The 15,432-nt window shown below is 42.4% G+C and overlaps 2 long non-coding RNA genes across 2 annotated transcripts in view; both read left to right on the top strand.

Moving 5' to 3' along the window:
- The first annotated feature begins 7,515 nt into the window (after window positions 1–7,515).
- On the top strand, window positions 7,516–7,794 carry LOC143415834 (uncharacterized). The gene is made up of 2 exons (XR_013096262.1): window positions 7,516–7,653; window positions 7,740–7,794. It is a non-coding gene; the product is annotated as an uncharacterized LOC143415834 (long non-coding RNA).
- Window positions 7,795–10,573: 2,779 nt separating this feature from the next.
- LOC143415830 (uncharacterized) overlaps window positions 10,574–15,432 on the top strand; it is a 235,675-nt gene continuing 230,816 nt past the window's right edge. The window contains exons 1-2 of the long non-coding RNA XR_013096259.1: window positions 10,574–10,681; window positions 11,967–12,072. This is a non-coding gene — a long non-coding RNA (uncharacterized LOC143415830). The remainder of the gene's footprint in view (window positions 10,682–11,966; window positions 12,073–15,432) is intronic.

Here is a 15,432-nt window from a genome sequence, read left to right as displayed (position 1 = left end):
GACAAGATAGTTCCTTCCCGCAACCAAGCTTTCCAAATGTGAACTCGAAACCATTCATCCCCTCTCAAGTTAGAGCTCCGCAACAAACTGCACCTCTCCAAGCCTCTGTCCCTCAAACAGCAATTCGTAGTGCAAATGAAATGCCCTCCACTGATCTTGTAAGGATGCTCGCTGAAGCTATCACTGCAAACAGAATCCCAATCCCAGAGCCTCCAGTCTTCACAGGTGATCCACTGCAGTATAATGACTGGAAGTTGTCTTTTCAAACATTAGTTGACCGCAAGAATCTGCCAATTCAAGAAAAGCTATTCTTCCTGAGAAAGTATGTTGGAGGTTCAGCGAAGAAGGCTATTGAAGGACACTTTCTGGTTGGAACAGACACCGCTTATCATGCTGCCTGGGAGATACTCAACGACAGGTTTGGAGATCCCTTTGTGATAGGCAAATCATATCGTGACAAGATTCAGTCATGGCCAAAAATTAACAACAAAGACACTAAAGATCTACGTGAGTTTGCAGATTTTCTAAGCAGTGTTGAGTCAGCCATACCTTATGTTCAAGGTTTACAAGTTTTGCATGACTGTGTGGAAAATCAGAGGATAGCTGCAAAGCTGCCTGATTGGCTAAGTGCACGGTGGAACAGAACGGGGACAGAGTTTCAAGATGAACACAGAATGTTCCCAGATTTTAGTCATTTTGTCAAATTCCTGAATAAAGAAGCAAGAATTGCATGTAATCCTATCACTTCTCTGCCTGCAATAAAGCCAACTGAACAAGACAAGCATGCATTCAAAGAAAAGCCCAAAAGAAACTACATGCTGAATGCTAAGTCACTTAGTACAAGCTCTAGTGAAAGGACAAATGTCACATGTCTCTTTTGTAAGAAACCTGGTCACACCCTTCAGAAATGTCGCAAGATAATGGACAAGTCAGTTGAAGAGAGAGTAAAGTTTGTGCAGTCTGAAAAACTGTGCTTTGGTTGCCTCAAGACTGGTCATAACTCTAAGAACTGCACTTCCAGAAGTGTGTGTGACAAATGCCAAAAGCCTCACCCAACTTGTCTACATCAAGACAGAGAGAAAAGAGACAAGGAACAAAGAAAGAATAGCCAACAACAATTTAAGGCTAACCAGGAAACAGAGGTTTCTGAAGTACAAGAGCAAGTATCTAACCAAGTTACATCCAACAGAGTTGTGCAACAAAAGTCAAAAGGTTGTACTTCCTCAGTTATCCCAGTTTATGTATCCACTGTGGATGAACCAGAGAATGAAAAGTTGGTGTATGCTTTGCTCGATACTCAAAGTGACACCACTTTCATCTTGAAAGACACAGCTCAGTCGCTCAACGCCATGTTAGAGCCAGTTAAACTCAAGATTTCCACTATAACGTCCAAAACAAAAGTTGTTTCAAGCAGCAAGTTAAAGGACTTACAAGTAAGAGGCATTTACTCTGAAACGAGAATCAAACTACCAACAAGCTATACCAGAGACTACATTCCTGCTAACAGATCACATATTCCCACAAACAAAACAGCAGAGAACTGGTCACATTTGAAACATTTATCAAAGGAGATGGCTCCCGAGCTTGATTGTGAAGTTGGACTACTGATCGGATATAACTGTCCTCAAGCATTGCTCCCTCTAGCGGTGGTCAGTGGTGATCGAGACCAGCCATTTGCACAGAAATCTTTGCTTGGCTGGAGCATCATTGGCTACAGTGACTCTGAAGGTGATTGTGAAGATGAAATAGGAGTAAGCCATCGTGTTATTGTTAGACAAGTCTTGCCAGCTGTAGGACCAGCTCACAAGCTCAAAACGGAAGTTCACTTTGTAAGCAGAAACAAAGTCAAAGAAATACTTACTCCAGCCGAGATACTTAATGTGCTAGAGATGGACTTTGTTGAAAAAAGTGTTGAAGAAGAGTCAATGTCACAAGAAGATCTACTGTTTCTAGCCAAAGTAAAAGAAGGCATAAAACAAAGGCAAGATGGCCACTTTGAAATGCCACTACCCTTCAGACAAGAAAGACCTGACTTGCCAAACAACAAACTTTGTGCAGAACACAGACTGAAGTGTTTAGAAAGGCGTCTCAGAAAAGACGAGCGCTACTACAAGGACTACGTGACTTTCATGCAAGACATCATAAAGAGAGGTGACGCAGAGAAAGTGCCAGAGGCTGAGCTAAATAATCAACCAGCATGGTACATTCCTCACCATGGCGTCTACCATCCGCAGAAGCCAAATAAGATCCGTGTCGTCTTTGATTGCTCTGCAAGGTTCCAGAATACATCGCTCAACGAGCATCTCCTGTCAGGACCTGACCTCACAAATACTCTTGTTGGAGTTCTGTGTCGTTTCAGGAAAGGACGTGTAGCTGTCATGTGTGACGTGGAGCGCATGTTTCACCAGTTTCATGTTGCCCCAAAGGATCAAGATTACCTCCGATTCCTATGGTGGGAGGATGGTAACATGGAAAGGTCCACATCAGTGTTTCGCATGAGAGTCCACTTGTTTGGTGCAGCATCTTCACCAGGATGCGCAAACTTTGGATTCAAGCATGTCGCTGCGCAAGGTGAAAATAAGTTCAGTGAAGCCACGGTGAAGTTCATGCAACGCAACTTCTACGTGGACGACGGTTTGGTGAGTGTGGATTCAGTGCAAGAAGCTATTCAACTTGTAAAGGAAGCTAGAGAACTGTGTGCCATGGGTAAGCTGCACCTGCACAAGTTCATTAGCAACAGCAAGGAAGTGATTGCTGCTATCCCAAAGGAAGAATGTGTAGCAGGAGCAACTGATCTGGATCTGGCACTAGGAGAGCCAAAGATAGAAAGAGCCTTAGGGGTCCAATGGTGTGTAAGCTCAGACACCTTTCAATTCAGAGTGATTGTAAAGAATAACCCCTTCAATAGAAGAGGAGTGCTCTCGACAGTGGCCTCAATATTCGACCCACTTGGATTCGTCGCTCCGTTCATTTTAGTTGGTAAGAAACTCCTCCAAAGAATGTGTCAGGAAAAGCTGGACTGGGACGAGCCGCTTCCAGAAGATCTCAAGCCTCAATGGGAAGCTTGGCTCAGAGACCTCCAGAACCTGTCCTCCATAAAGATATCACGTTGTTATGTCCCATCAACATCTGACCAAGTGAAGCAGTATGAGTTACACAGCTTTTCTGATGCCAGTGTAACCGGTTATGGTGTGTGCTCATACTTGAGAACAGTGACAAAGTTTGGAGAAGTACAGTGCACTCTTGTGATGGGTAAAGCAAGAGTCGCTCCTACTAAAGTGACAACCATCCCAAGATTGGAGCTTTCTGCGGCTGTAGTAGCTACGAGAGCAGCTGACTTTCTAAAGAGAGAATTGGAGATCCAAAATATTCAGGAGTACTACTGGACTGATTCCAAAGTTGTCCTTGGTTATATTAACAACGACGCAAGGCGCTTTCATGTATTCGTTGCTAACAGAATACAGAGAATCAGATCAAGTACAGAACCAAGTCAATGGCGATATGTTGCCTCTGAACAAAATCCTGCAGATCACGCGTCACGTGGAGTCATGACAAAAGAACTAGTACAGTCCAACTGGTTCACAGGACCAAGTTTTTTATGGCAAAAGGAACTACCACAAGAACATGCTAAAGTGAAAGAGATCAGTATCGAAGATCCAGAACTCAAAGTCACAACAGTATTCGCAGTTAAGGCAAAAGAAGAGAAATCCATTTTAGAACGACTGGAAAAATTCAGCACGGTGGCACGGTGGTTAGCACTGTTGCCGCACAGCAAGAAGGTCCTGAGTTCAATTCCACCATCAGGCCGGGGTCTTTCTGTGTGGAGTTTGCATGTTCTCCCCGTGTTTGCGTGGGTTCTCTCCGGGTACTCCGGCTTCCTCCCACCGTCCAAAGACATGCAGCTTGTGGGGATAGGTTAATTGGATAATCCAAATTGCCACTAGGTGTGAATGTGAGTGTGAATGGTTGTCTGTCCCTGTGTGTTGGCCCTGCGGCAGACTGGCGACCTGTCCAGGGTGTACCCCGCCTTTCGCCCTATGACAGCTGGGATAGGCTCCAGCGCCCCCTGCGACCCTGAAAAGGATAAGCAGAAGCGAATGGATGGATGGATGGATGGATGGATGGAAAAATTCTCAGATTGGATGAGAGTTGTGAAAGCAATTGCAAGATTAAGACGACGTGTAAAGTATGCAAAGAACTCAAAGGAAATGTCCAATGAAAGTACTACGTTGGAAGAAAGGAAAGAAGCCGAGGAGTTCATCATACAGACAGTTCAACAAGAAGCATTTGGAAAGGAAATTAAGATCATAAAGGATATGGAGGAAGTCAGACCATCTCACTCAAAGCTACTTCAGTTAAGTCCACTCCTTGATCAACACAATATCTTGAGGGTAGGAGGAAGACTTACAAAAGCATCAATCCATCCCAACATCAAACACCCAGCCATTCTGCCAAAGAAACATCATGTGTCGCACCTGCTCATCAAACATTTTCATGAGAAGACGCATCATCAAGGCCGAGGGATGACAGTAAATGAGATACGGTCCAATGGCATATGGGTAATTGGCTGCAGTACTGAAGTATCGTCATTTATATACAAATGTGTCAAATGTAGAAAGTACAGGAAAGGCAATCAAGAACAAAGGATGGGCGACCTGCCACCAGAAAGACTGGAAGCTACCCCTCCATTTACAGTGGGGCAAAAAAGTATTTAGTCAGCCACCGATTGTGCAAGTTCCCCCACTTAAAATGATGACAGAGGTCAGTAATTTGCACCAGAGGTACACTTCAACTGTGAGAGACAGAATGTGAAAGAAAAATCCATGAATTCACATGGTAGGATTTGTAAAGAATTTATTTGTAAATCAGGGTGGAAAATAAGTATTTGGTCAATAACAAAAATACAACTCAATACTTTGTAACATAACCTTTGTTGGCAATAACAGAGGTCAAACGTTTACTATAGGTCTTTACCAGGTTTGCACACACAGTAGCTGGTATTTTGGCCCATTCCTCCATGCAGATCTTCTCGAGAGCAGTGATGTTTTGGGGCTGTCGCCGAGCAACACGGACTTTCAACTCCCGCCACAGATTTTCTATGGGGTTGAGGTCTGGAGACTGGCTAGGCCACTCCAGGACTTTCAAATGCATCTTACGGAGCCACTCCTTTGTTGCCCGGGCGGTGTGTTTTGGATCATTGTCATGTTGGAAGACCCAGCCTCGTTTCATCTTCAAAGTTCTCACTGATGGAAGGAGGTTTTGGCTCAAAATCTCACGATACATGGCCCCATTCATTCTGTCCTTAACACAGATCAGTCGTCCTGTCCCCTTGGCAGAAAAACAGCCCCATAGCATGATGTTTCCACCCCCATGCTTCACAGTAGGTATGGTGTTCTTGGGATGCAACTCAGTATTCTTCTTCCTCCAAACACGACGAGTTGAGTTTATACCAAAAAGTTCTACTTTGGTTTCATCTGACCACATGACATTCTCCCAATCCTCTGCTGTATCATCCATGTGCTCTCTGGCAAACTTCAGACGGGCCTGGACATGCACTGGCTTCAGCAGTGGAACACGTCTGGCACTGCGGGATTTGATTCCCTGCCGTTGTAGTGTGTTACTGATGGTGACCTTTGTTACTTTGGTCCCAGCTCTCTGCAGGTCATTCACCAGGTCCCCCCGTGTGGTTCTGGGATCTTTGCTCACCATTCTCATGATCATTTTGACCCCACGGGATGAGATCTTGCGTGGAGCCCCAGATCGAGGGAGATTATCAGTGGTCTTGTATGTCTTCCATTTTCTGATGATTGCTCCCACAGTTGATTTTTTCACACCAAGCTGCTTGCCTATTGTAGATTCACTCTTCCCAGTCTGGTGCAGGTCTACAATACTTTTCCTGGTGTCCTTCGAAAGCTCTTTGGTCTTGGCCATACCGGAGTTTGGAGTCTGACTGTTTGAGGCTGTGGACAGGTGTCTTTTATACAGATGATGAGTTCAAACAGGTGCCATTCATACAGGTAACGAGTGGGGGACAGAAAAGCTTCTTACAGAAGACGTTACAGGTCTGTGAGAGCCAGAGATTTTCCTTGTTTGAGGTGACCAAATACTTATTTTCCACCCTAATTTACGAATAAATTCTTTACAAATCCTACCATGTGAATTCATGGATTTTTTTTTCACATTCTGTCTCTCACAGTTGAAGTGTACCTCTGGTGCAAATTACTGACCTCTGTCATCATTTTAAGTGGGGGAACTTGCACAATCGGTGGCTGACTAAATACTTTTTTGCCCCACTGTACATACAGCGGTATGGACTGCTTCGGACCATTCTGTGTAAAAGAAGGGAGGAAAGACTTGAAGAGATATGGACTCTTGTTTACATGTATGTGCTCGAGAGCTATACATATAGAAGTTCTAGATGATCTCAGTGCAGACTGTTTTCTCAATGCACTCCGTTGTTTCATAGCAATACGGGGCAACGTAGGTCAGCTGCATTGTGATCAAGGCACCAATTTTATCGGTGCAAGAAACGAGCTTCTAACGCAAGCAACTCAAGAGAAAGTCAAAAAGCTGGGAATAACTTTCGTTTTCAACCCACCTGCTTCTAGCCACATGGGAGGAGTCTGGGAGAGGCAGATTTGGACAATAAGAAATGTTCTGAAATCCATTCTTGACCAGTCAGCTTCAAGATTAGACACTTCATCATTGAGAACGTTCATGTATGAAGCTATGGCAATAGTAAACAGTCGACCACTAACTGTAGAGTCTATCAACGACCCTGTAGGACTGGAGCCGTTGACACCCAACCATATTTTGACGATGAAGTCAGCAGTGATCTCACCACCACCTGGAGAATTCGCTAAAGAAGATCTCTACCTCCAGAAAAGATGGAAACGAGTACAATATTTGGCGAATGTATTTTGGACAAGGTGGAGAAAGAAATTTGTTAAACTTGCAACAGAGAAGCAAATGGAATAAAAACAGAAGAAATGCAAAAATAAATGACATTGTGTTATTACAAGAAGACTGTCTTCCAAGAAATCAATGGAAACTCGCCAAAGTTGTGGAAGTCACTCCAGGAGCTGACGGCAGAGTCAGAAAAGTTAAGCTTCTCATCGGTGACTCTACTAGAGACAATAAGGGGAAGCACACAACTAAGACGATTTTAGAGAGACCCATACATAAGACTATACTTTTACTTGAAGCAGAGTAAAGACTCAACATAATGTTTATTGGTTAACCTTCGCTAAGTTCATTGTTGGGTCAAATTCCTTTAGGATCACACATGCTGTTGATAGTGTGATGGTGGGAGTGTAACAGTTGGTGAAATGTTAGTATTTGACCACTAGGCGGAGCTCTTGTAATGATAATGTAACTAACGCATTTTATTTTGTATGTTTTATTTTTGTGTTGACCATGTTAACATTTTCCTTTTTTGCCTACCGGATTGGTGTAAAGTTAATTTGATACATGGAAAGTAACCAGTTGATTTTGTAAGTATAAGGTAAGGGCAGAGGTCACTTCCTGTTTTGGGAAGTAAGGTCAGAGAAGCTGCGCATGGTGACGGTCTAGCTGTGTAAAAGTCAAGCTAAGAAAGAAGAAATAAGCCCTAAGTTCCAGTTACACCGGTTTGTCTACTTGCAGGCCAAAGTGGTATGTTTGTTTATATTTTGTGAATTTTATATTGTAATATGTTTTAATGCTGAAATATAATTTTCTTGTACATTTGTATTCACCAGTTCTACGGTGTACCTGTACGTTAAGAGAAGCACAGTAAACATCAGTAAAGAAGAACTCTCGTGTCTCTCGTGTATGTGTACAAGCCGGCATAATCATCGTTTTTATAACATTAGCTGGTGTTGGTGGGCAGGCTAGCAGTGCTAATTGTTAGCACTAGTTCTGCTGCTCTCCCTTTGTCTCTTTTATTGTTGGTCTTTAGTGAACAATATAAAGTGTCTTCATGAGACTGTTGCCTAATGTTCAAATGTAGATAACACCACCTGCACCAACCTGTTACACAGCACAACCCTCTGGTGTAGCTTTGGCTGGAGCACATATTGGCAGCTCCAGTGACATCACTGGAAAGGAGACACCACTCCATGGTGACATCATCTCTACAGACTGTGGCTGTTACATATCCTCACCTGGTAATAATAAGACTGTCCTCAGCTGCACACAGCTCCAAGATGAACAAACTGAAGTAAATACAAATTAGAGTTACGATAGATTGAAATCTTGTAATCAGAGCTAATTCTTAGTGAAACTCTCACAACATCATATCATGATCCTGGGTTAGTGTCTCGGTCTCAGATCACAACATCAGCACAGGCTTGGCTTGGGTGAGGTATTGAGTGGTTCTTGTCCATGACAGCTGCAGGTACAGTGCCATCAGCCATGCTGCACCACATGTCTGCCCAGGAACATTAGTATGGCTGAGTCTCATGTAAACATTGTGCTAAAGTGGTGGGAAAGTGGCTGCAAGCTGGCCGCACTGTGTCCAATACTCTCAGTATGATATCCACAAACCTCTGAGTGTCACAGAGTGGGCCTGTGTTCAGCTCACTGTGCCCCATTGAATTCTACTTGCATAGTTTTACAAGTAAAATTAAATATACAAGTTGCTCAATGATAAGTTATTGTAGTAACAACTAAGTCCATGGTTATTATTTGTTAATAGTAGCTTAAAGCTTCTGCACCAATCATGGAGCACCGGGTTTAGAGCATGTGGATCTACAAAAGTAAGTCCCAGTAAGATGGGCTGAGCCTTACATACTAGAAGAAACATGTCATTCCCAGCAGATGAAGCGCCCTTTAAAGCAGGATCTCACTTTAAACCTAAAGAACTTGCTATGAGCATGCAGTGCATTCATGGTTATCATTCATACGATTGTGGGTAGCTAATAAAGTGCAATTATCACATTACATTTTATTATTAAATTGTTGTTAACAATCCCTTCACTTCTGCTTATCTAATTCATGGTTGCAGGATGGCTGACAGCTTCCATTAGGCAGGAGGTAATGTCCATTCTGGCCACAGTGCAACCCACAATGTGTAACTGACACTATTATATTGCATTATGTCACATTGTTACATCTTTTTAATAAATGATGACAGTCTGCTGAACTTGCTGCCCCCTTGGTGGAGGACATCAGGATCAGCAGCTGCTGCTCCATCACAAACACCACAGAAGAAGAACAACACTGGATCAGATTATCTGGACGTGTTTGACAGGGACAGTGTTCATGTTCATGGACATCAGGACAAAAACAGACGATGGAAACCTGCCAGATTTGAGCTAAACTGCTCGTTTCCATGTGTAGTCCCTGGGAGGTCACATGACCAACAAAGACACACAAGCTGTGTCCCAAAACGTCGGCTGCATCCTCCGGAGGCCGCATTTGAAGGCCGATGACGTCACAGCCAGGCAACGAAGGCTGTCCCGATTCCTCGACTCCTTCAAATGCGTCCTTCATTCCCCCGAATTTGAAGGATGGGTCGGGTGTGTCCTTCGTGGCCCACCATATCCCAGAATTCATAGCGCGGCCCAGCCAAATTTCAGCTGCCAACAATGGCGGCCGCTACTAAGTTTTAAAATTTAACGAGGGAGTACTACTTACTTACAATGAATTCCTTACACTATATAATTTTCCCGTCAGTGTTGGGGAATTCTCAATGGTGCTTGGTGCCATACCCTCAGGGACTTTAATGTTATATAAAAACACTGACAGCTCAATATCTGCCTCAGTCACTCTCCCTGATCCAGCTGAGTCAGCAGTGGGAAAAATCTGCTTTTCACAGGAACTTGGTAACAGCAATAAGAGAATACGTAGTTTATTCCAAGAAGATATCATGTCTCTCCCATATATAGAATATCTTACTGGAACCGACATGTTCCAGATATCACCTGGAAGACAGTCTGGATGATCCCATAAATATCTAATTGTGAACAAGGTGAAGGAAATCTCATATAAAATTCTTCATAAATGTTACCCAGCCAGTCACTATATGGTAACATTTAAAAGAGACATAAATACTAATTGAACTTTCTGTGGGGATCATCCAGAAACTGTGGCACATCTCTTTTGGTTCCTCTACACAGAGATTCTGGAAGAATTTAGCAGTTTTGTTATTGTCCATATTTTAAGGGAGTTTTCTTTACGATGGAAAATGTTTTATTCTTTTTCTTTAAGTTCCCCAGGAAGAATGATAAATGTTTTTTATAAAATATTTGTTAATACTTTTAGCTATTTTATATCCATAAATGTAAGTTTATTAATAAAACACCATATTTCTGCCTTTTTATAAGGATATGAATTGTACATACAATCAATTTCAGACTCAACCAACAAAAAGCCTCTCAGAACAATATTTATATGTTGATTTTTTTTGCCTACTCATATCATAATTTTTTTACTCCTGGTTCTGTATGTTCATGTTCTGTTCTTTTGTAAACTTCATCTGTTTGTATGTTGTATACTCATTGTGTTTCAATAAAGTTCGATTTTAAAAAAAGGTACGTTCTAAACGAAGCTTCAGACGTCACTGATCACGTGACTCTGGCCAAACGAATCAAGCCTCGACACGGTGCTTCTGAAGCAGCGCGTTGATCTTTCTGACACACGCACCGGAGCGTCAGCTTCAAGCGGACCATCACTACGTCTCACATCTAAAGGTGTCAAGGTAACTTTGAACTGAGTTCAGTCAATCTGGAGTTTTTCCAAGTTTTCTGTTGCTCTCTGTGAGAGAAGAGCGTTAAAGGCGGGGCTCTCCAGAGTCCAGCAAAACAGGAAACCACAGCTGGGTGTGTGTAAGTGTGCAAACCAATAGAATGCATCGTGGTGGAGGGGGGGCATCACGGGCAAGAAAAAAATAAAAGAATCGGTCGTACCCATGCTTCCCCGACGTCATGCCAGCGCATATTGGGAAATTCGTAGGCACCGATCGGTTTTCTATCAGCCATTTGCTGGGAGTAAGGGCGCCCTCCGTTTGCAGAATCACGATTTTTTGGCTTAGAATTGAGATCATGATTCTCTCATAACAATAAACATAAAACAACAAATGTCTCACGTTTTGTTGTTGCAGCAAAATGTTGTCCTGCTTGAAATTCCGTCTCCACCGTTGCTCGACGCTGCGTGTACAGAGCAGGTAGTGCAACAATAGAAAAATAGTTGCGGGACGGCACTGTGTAGCGTTTGTCTAGGGTGTTGATCGTTTTCCTAAATCCCTCGTTTTGCACAGTGTTGATGGAGCCATATCTTTGGTCAGGTGATAAGTGATAGCCTCCGTGATGTCTTTGTGCCTGCGGGAGTTCGACGGGTATAGGGAAGCGCTGTATAAGGTTCCCGTTATTGATGTTTGGGTGGTTGACCGGGACGGATTTTCTCCTGTCACTTTCTCGTCATCCCTGACGTGCTCTCCGTTGTTTTTTCCCTGCTAATTTTAGCAGCCAGCTTCTGTATCACGTGGTATAAGGCTCCGCCCTTGTCATTTGTTGAGCAGGAAGAGTGAGCGCTTGTTTTCATGCAGAGTACGTCCCGGATCAAAATGTGAAGTTTTACAAATCACCACTTCTTTAGTGAATATCATTTCAGTCTCAGACAATCTTGTTTCTCTTACAGAGGTTGAATGCACCTTCTGCGGATGGCGGTACCACACAGTGTGCGTGGACTTCCCCTGCACAGAAGGCAACTACAAATGCTGTGAATGCTAAATAAAGAGAAACAAATGATCCCTGTTGTCTTTGCTTGATGATTGGTTTGAGTCTTGACAATCCACATTGCTGGTGTTGCATCTTTCAATGGCAGCAATGGCAGGTATCAGTGCTCAAACCTTTTGTGTTTGTTTCCAACAAGTTGCCCACCTCGGGAAACAAAAATGTGTTCTTTTACTTGTCAGATGAACATATGAGACACTTTGACTCTTCAGTGCAGTGTGGAGCCTAACAAAGATCTGTTTTGTGTCCCAGCTGATCAGCAGGAGGAGGAGAGTCTGACGGAGCAGCAGAGGAACATTTTCAGCTACTTGGACTCAGCTCAGCCACTACAGAGGAAACAATGAGCTCAACACAGAAGGTGACAGACAGAGCAGGACCATATGACCAAAGATATTTATCACCATATACATTTGAACATTTGCCATAACGATGTAGCTGACGATAGAATTGACAGCAGACAAAATACTTTACAGCTCCACAACTTTATTAAAAACCCATCAATGTATTTTCACTGAAACAAGCAGCTATTGTTTATGTGCATTAAAGTTATATAAAAATGTAACAGTGCAAATGCAAATTGCTCGCTGACAGTTTAACCAAAAGGCGTTTCCAGTGGAAACTGGCCGACACATCCTGAGCATAACCATGTATAATATCCACTAAACTTCAGAAGAGGTTATACAGTCGTGGCCAAAAGGTTTGAGAATTGCATAAATATTGGAACCTGGAGAAGTTGCTGCTTAAGTTTTTATAATAGCATTTTGCCTGCACTCCAGAATGTTATGAGGAGTGATCAGATGAACTGCATCGTCCTTCTTTGCCATGAAAACGAACTTAATCCCCAAAAAGCCTTACCGCTGCATTTCATTGCTGTCATCAAAGGACCTGCTGAGACCATTTCAGTGATCGTCTTCTTAACTCAGGTGAGAATGTTGGCGAGCACGAGGCTGGAGATCATCATGGCTGTATCCCGATTCAGGTTCTGCAGCTTTAAAGTCCTCAAGGGCCGCGTACTCAAAGGCCGCTAAGGCCGAAGTGCGAGGCTCGTAGGCTCGTGAAATGGGACGTCTAGCCTCCGTCGCGCTGCCCAGGTTGCCTAGCAACCATGATACTAACCGCTGGAAACGTTTCATACAGCTTTGTTTGACAGAAATGAAGGAGAACATATTTAGTTCATTTGTTTCTACATGAGCTCTGTGTGATTTGTAGCTGAGGCTGAGACCACAGGACTGTGAAACATGATTCTTGGGCTTCATTTCTGTGCTGAACAGTCGTTTAAGATTAGCTGTAAATAACAATTAGCTGATGTTGTTCATGAGACTAAAGTCATCTCACTGTGGTAATGTAAATATAATATGGCCAATATTATAGTTATTATATTAATCACTTCACTCACAGACAAGTATCTGTGACAGTGTGTATATAGATGTGTCATATATAAGAGACAAATATTGTTCATTTAATATGTTGGTACTAAATTTGGCTCATTGCTTACATATATGTGTAAAAAGCAAATGTACGAGCTGTGATAACTGTGTCTGATAGAATGAAGAGTAGACTGATATATGAAATATTCCTTTATTGGGTGAGAAAATCAGACCATGTCATAACTGCTTTAAGTCACACAGAATAGATATCAGAGCCTTAAACAGGCTGACTTCTGCTAAATGGGTCAAACTGGGCAGAAAGTCTACAAACACATAACATCCTTATAGAATATGATGTAACACTATAGATCAACTTAGCTCAGAATATATAAAGCATATAAACAGTTACAGCAATATGATGCAACACACACAGCAGCTACTGATCCAAAATACTCAAAGCTTCATAGAACTGAAACCAACATTTATTTTAGCTCCATTCTGCTGCTGATACAGACTTTAGGTTTCTGAACATTAAACTTGTTGCTGCCTTTCATAGTGTGTAACTTGAAGGCCCTGAGTACTCTGAGTACTTTCTCCCACACTGGAAACACTGGGATGATAACATTATGTGAACATTACCTAATAAGACTGATTCAGCACAGACAGTTATGTTAAACTTTCCTAGCAGTCCTTCACAAACAGGGAACAGTCTGTCTATTCTCTCCATCTGTCAGCTGCTGCTGGCTCTTCCTCCTCCTCTTCCTCACACACTGCTGAGTTTGTCCTGGTGGATCATCAGGGCTGCAAAGCCTCACAGATGATGTGCAGCAGTGGGTCCCTCAGTCTGTCCTCACTCTGGACACTTGCAGTCGTCACACATGGAAATCAAATGTGTGATAAGCTGCAGGATTCAAACACAAGTGTAACTTATAAACACATGTTCATACTTTTATTCCACAATCAGAGAGAAAGAAACAGAGAGAGTGCAGGACAGACAGACAGGTGACAGTCTCAGGTGTACACACTGCTACACAACAGCACCAGAGAAGCAGGATTTAGTGTTTGTGTTATTACGAGTGTAAACAAGAAGAGTTCCAGATGGTGCAGTGGACACATGTGTGACTGCTGTGATTAAAGCATCTTTCTTTCAGCTTAACGAGTGAACCGTCAGCTCGTTCAAACACACGTTAAAGTCCGTTTGGCTCGACACCACCGAACAGAGACAGCAATATAACACAGCTCACATTAACAGTGCAGTGAATCCTGCTTGTGCCGTGATGTTCAGGACTGCAAACCGAGCAGCATCACTGACTTTCAGCTTGTTGTGTTTGTGGATATATGACTGACTTTAATTATCCACAAAATCATCACATCTCTGTAAGATTAAGGTCGACTATTGAACGGCGTATACTTTAAAGGCTTTAAAACCAAGTTAACGCTGAAAGTACAAACATCACTAATGTCACATAACTCTGCCGACAAGGCATAGCTATGGCTATGAAATGCTCTTTGTGTATCACTTCTTCATTATGAAAGATGTCATTGATGCACTAGTAATGTCTCATCTGGAGTATTGTTCAATCATTTGGTCAGCAGCTAATAAGACAGATCTTAACAGACTTCAGTTAGTCCAGAATAAGGCGTCCAGATTAGTGTGAAGATGTTCATACTATACTAATATTGATAAAATGCATAATAACCTTTCTTGGCTTCCTGTACAGGCTAAAATATTCTATGGCTTACTTGTAGTTCTAAAGAAAGCAATTCTGTTAAACACACCACATTTATTCTGCTCAGCTGCAGTATCCAGATGAAATACATCATCATATTACACAGTTTTCAACAAGCATTCAACAACATTTAGAGCAACTTTTAAGTGGAATAAGTTGCCTTAAAAAATTAGAGAATTATTCAAAACTTATATGAACACTTAAAAGCCGATTTACAGAGCTTTTAGTTGTTGTAAATATTGTAAGACATGATTTGTTTTTGAAATTTGTGTAATGTGCCTCAATGTTATTGATATTCATCATCAACATCATCAACTAATAGGAAACAACAAAATAATCTAAATTATAAAATAATGTGTGTGTGTGTGTGTGTGTGTGTGTGTGTGTGTGTGTGTGTGTGTGTGTGTGTGTGTGTGTGTGTGTGTGTGTACAATCAGGAGGGATGGGCATGATTTTAGTGTTTGAACAGTCATGAATTATCTTTAACAGCAGGTTGGATGTAATGTGTTAGAACTACCAGCAGGTGGGGATAAGAGACCTTTAAGGTGTTTGGTGCCACGCTCCACCTTCAGGTTTAAAACTAGTGTTAATGGAGTTTGAAGGTTGAGTTTGTTCCACGAC

The sequence above is a fragment of the Maylandia zebra genome, unplaced genomic scaffold (genome assembly GCF_041146795.1).
Source record: "Maylandia zebra isolate NMK-2024a unplaced genomic scaffold, Mzebra_GT3a scaffold09, whole genome shotgun sequence".
NCBI classification, from domain to species: Eukaryota; Metazoa; Chordata; class Actinopteri; order Cichliformes; family Cichlidae; genus Maylandia; species Maylandia zebra.
This window is presented reverse-complemented; position numbering and strand designations above follow the sequence as displayed.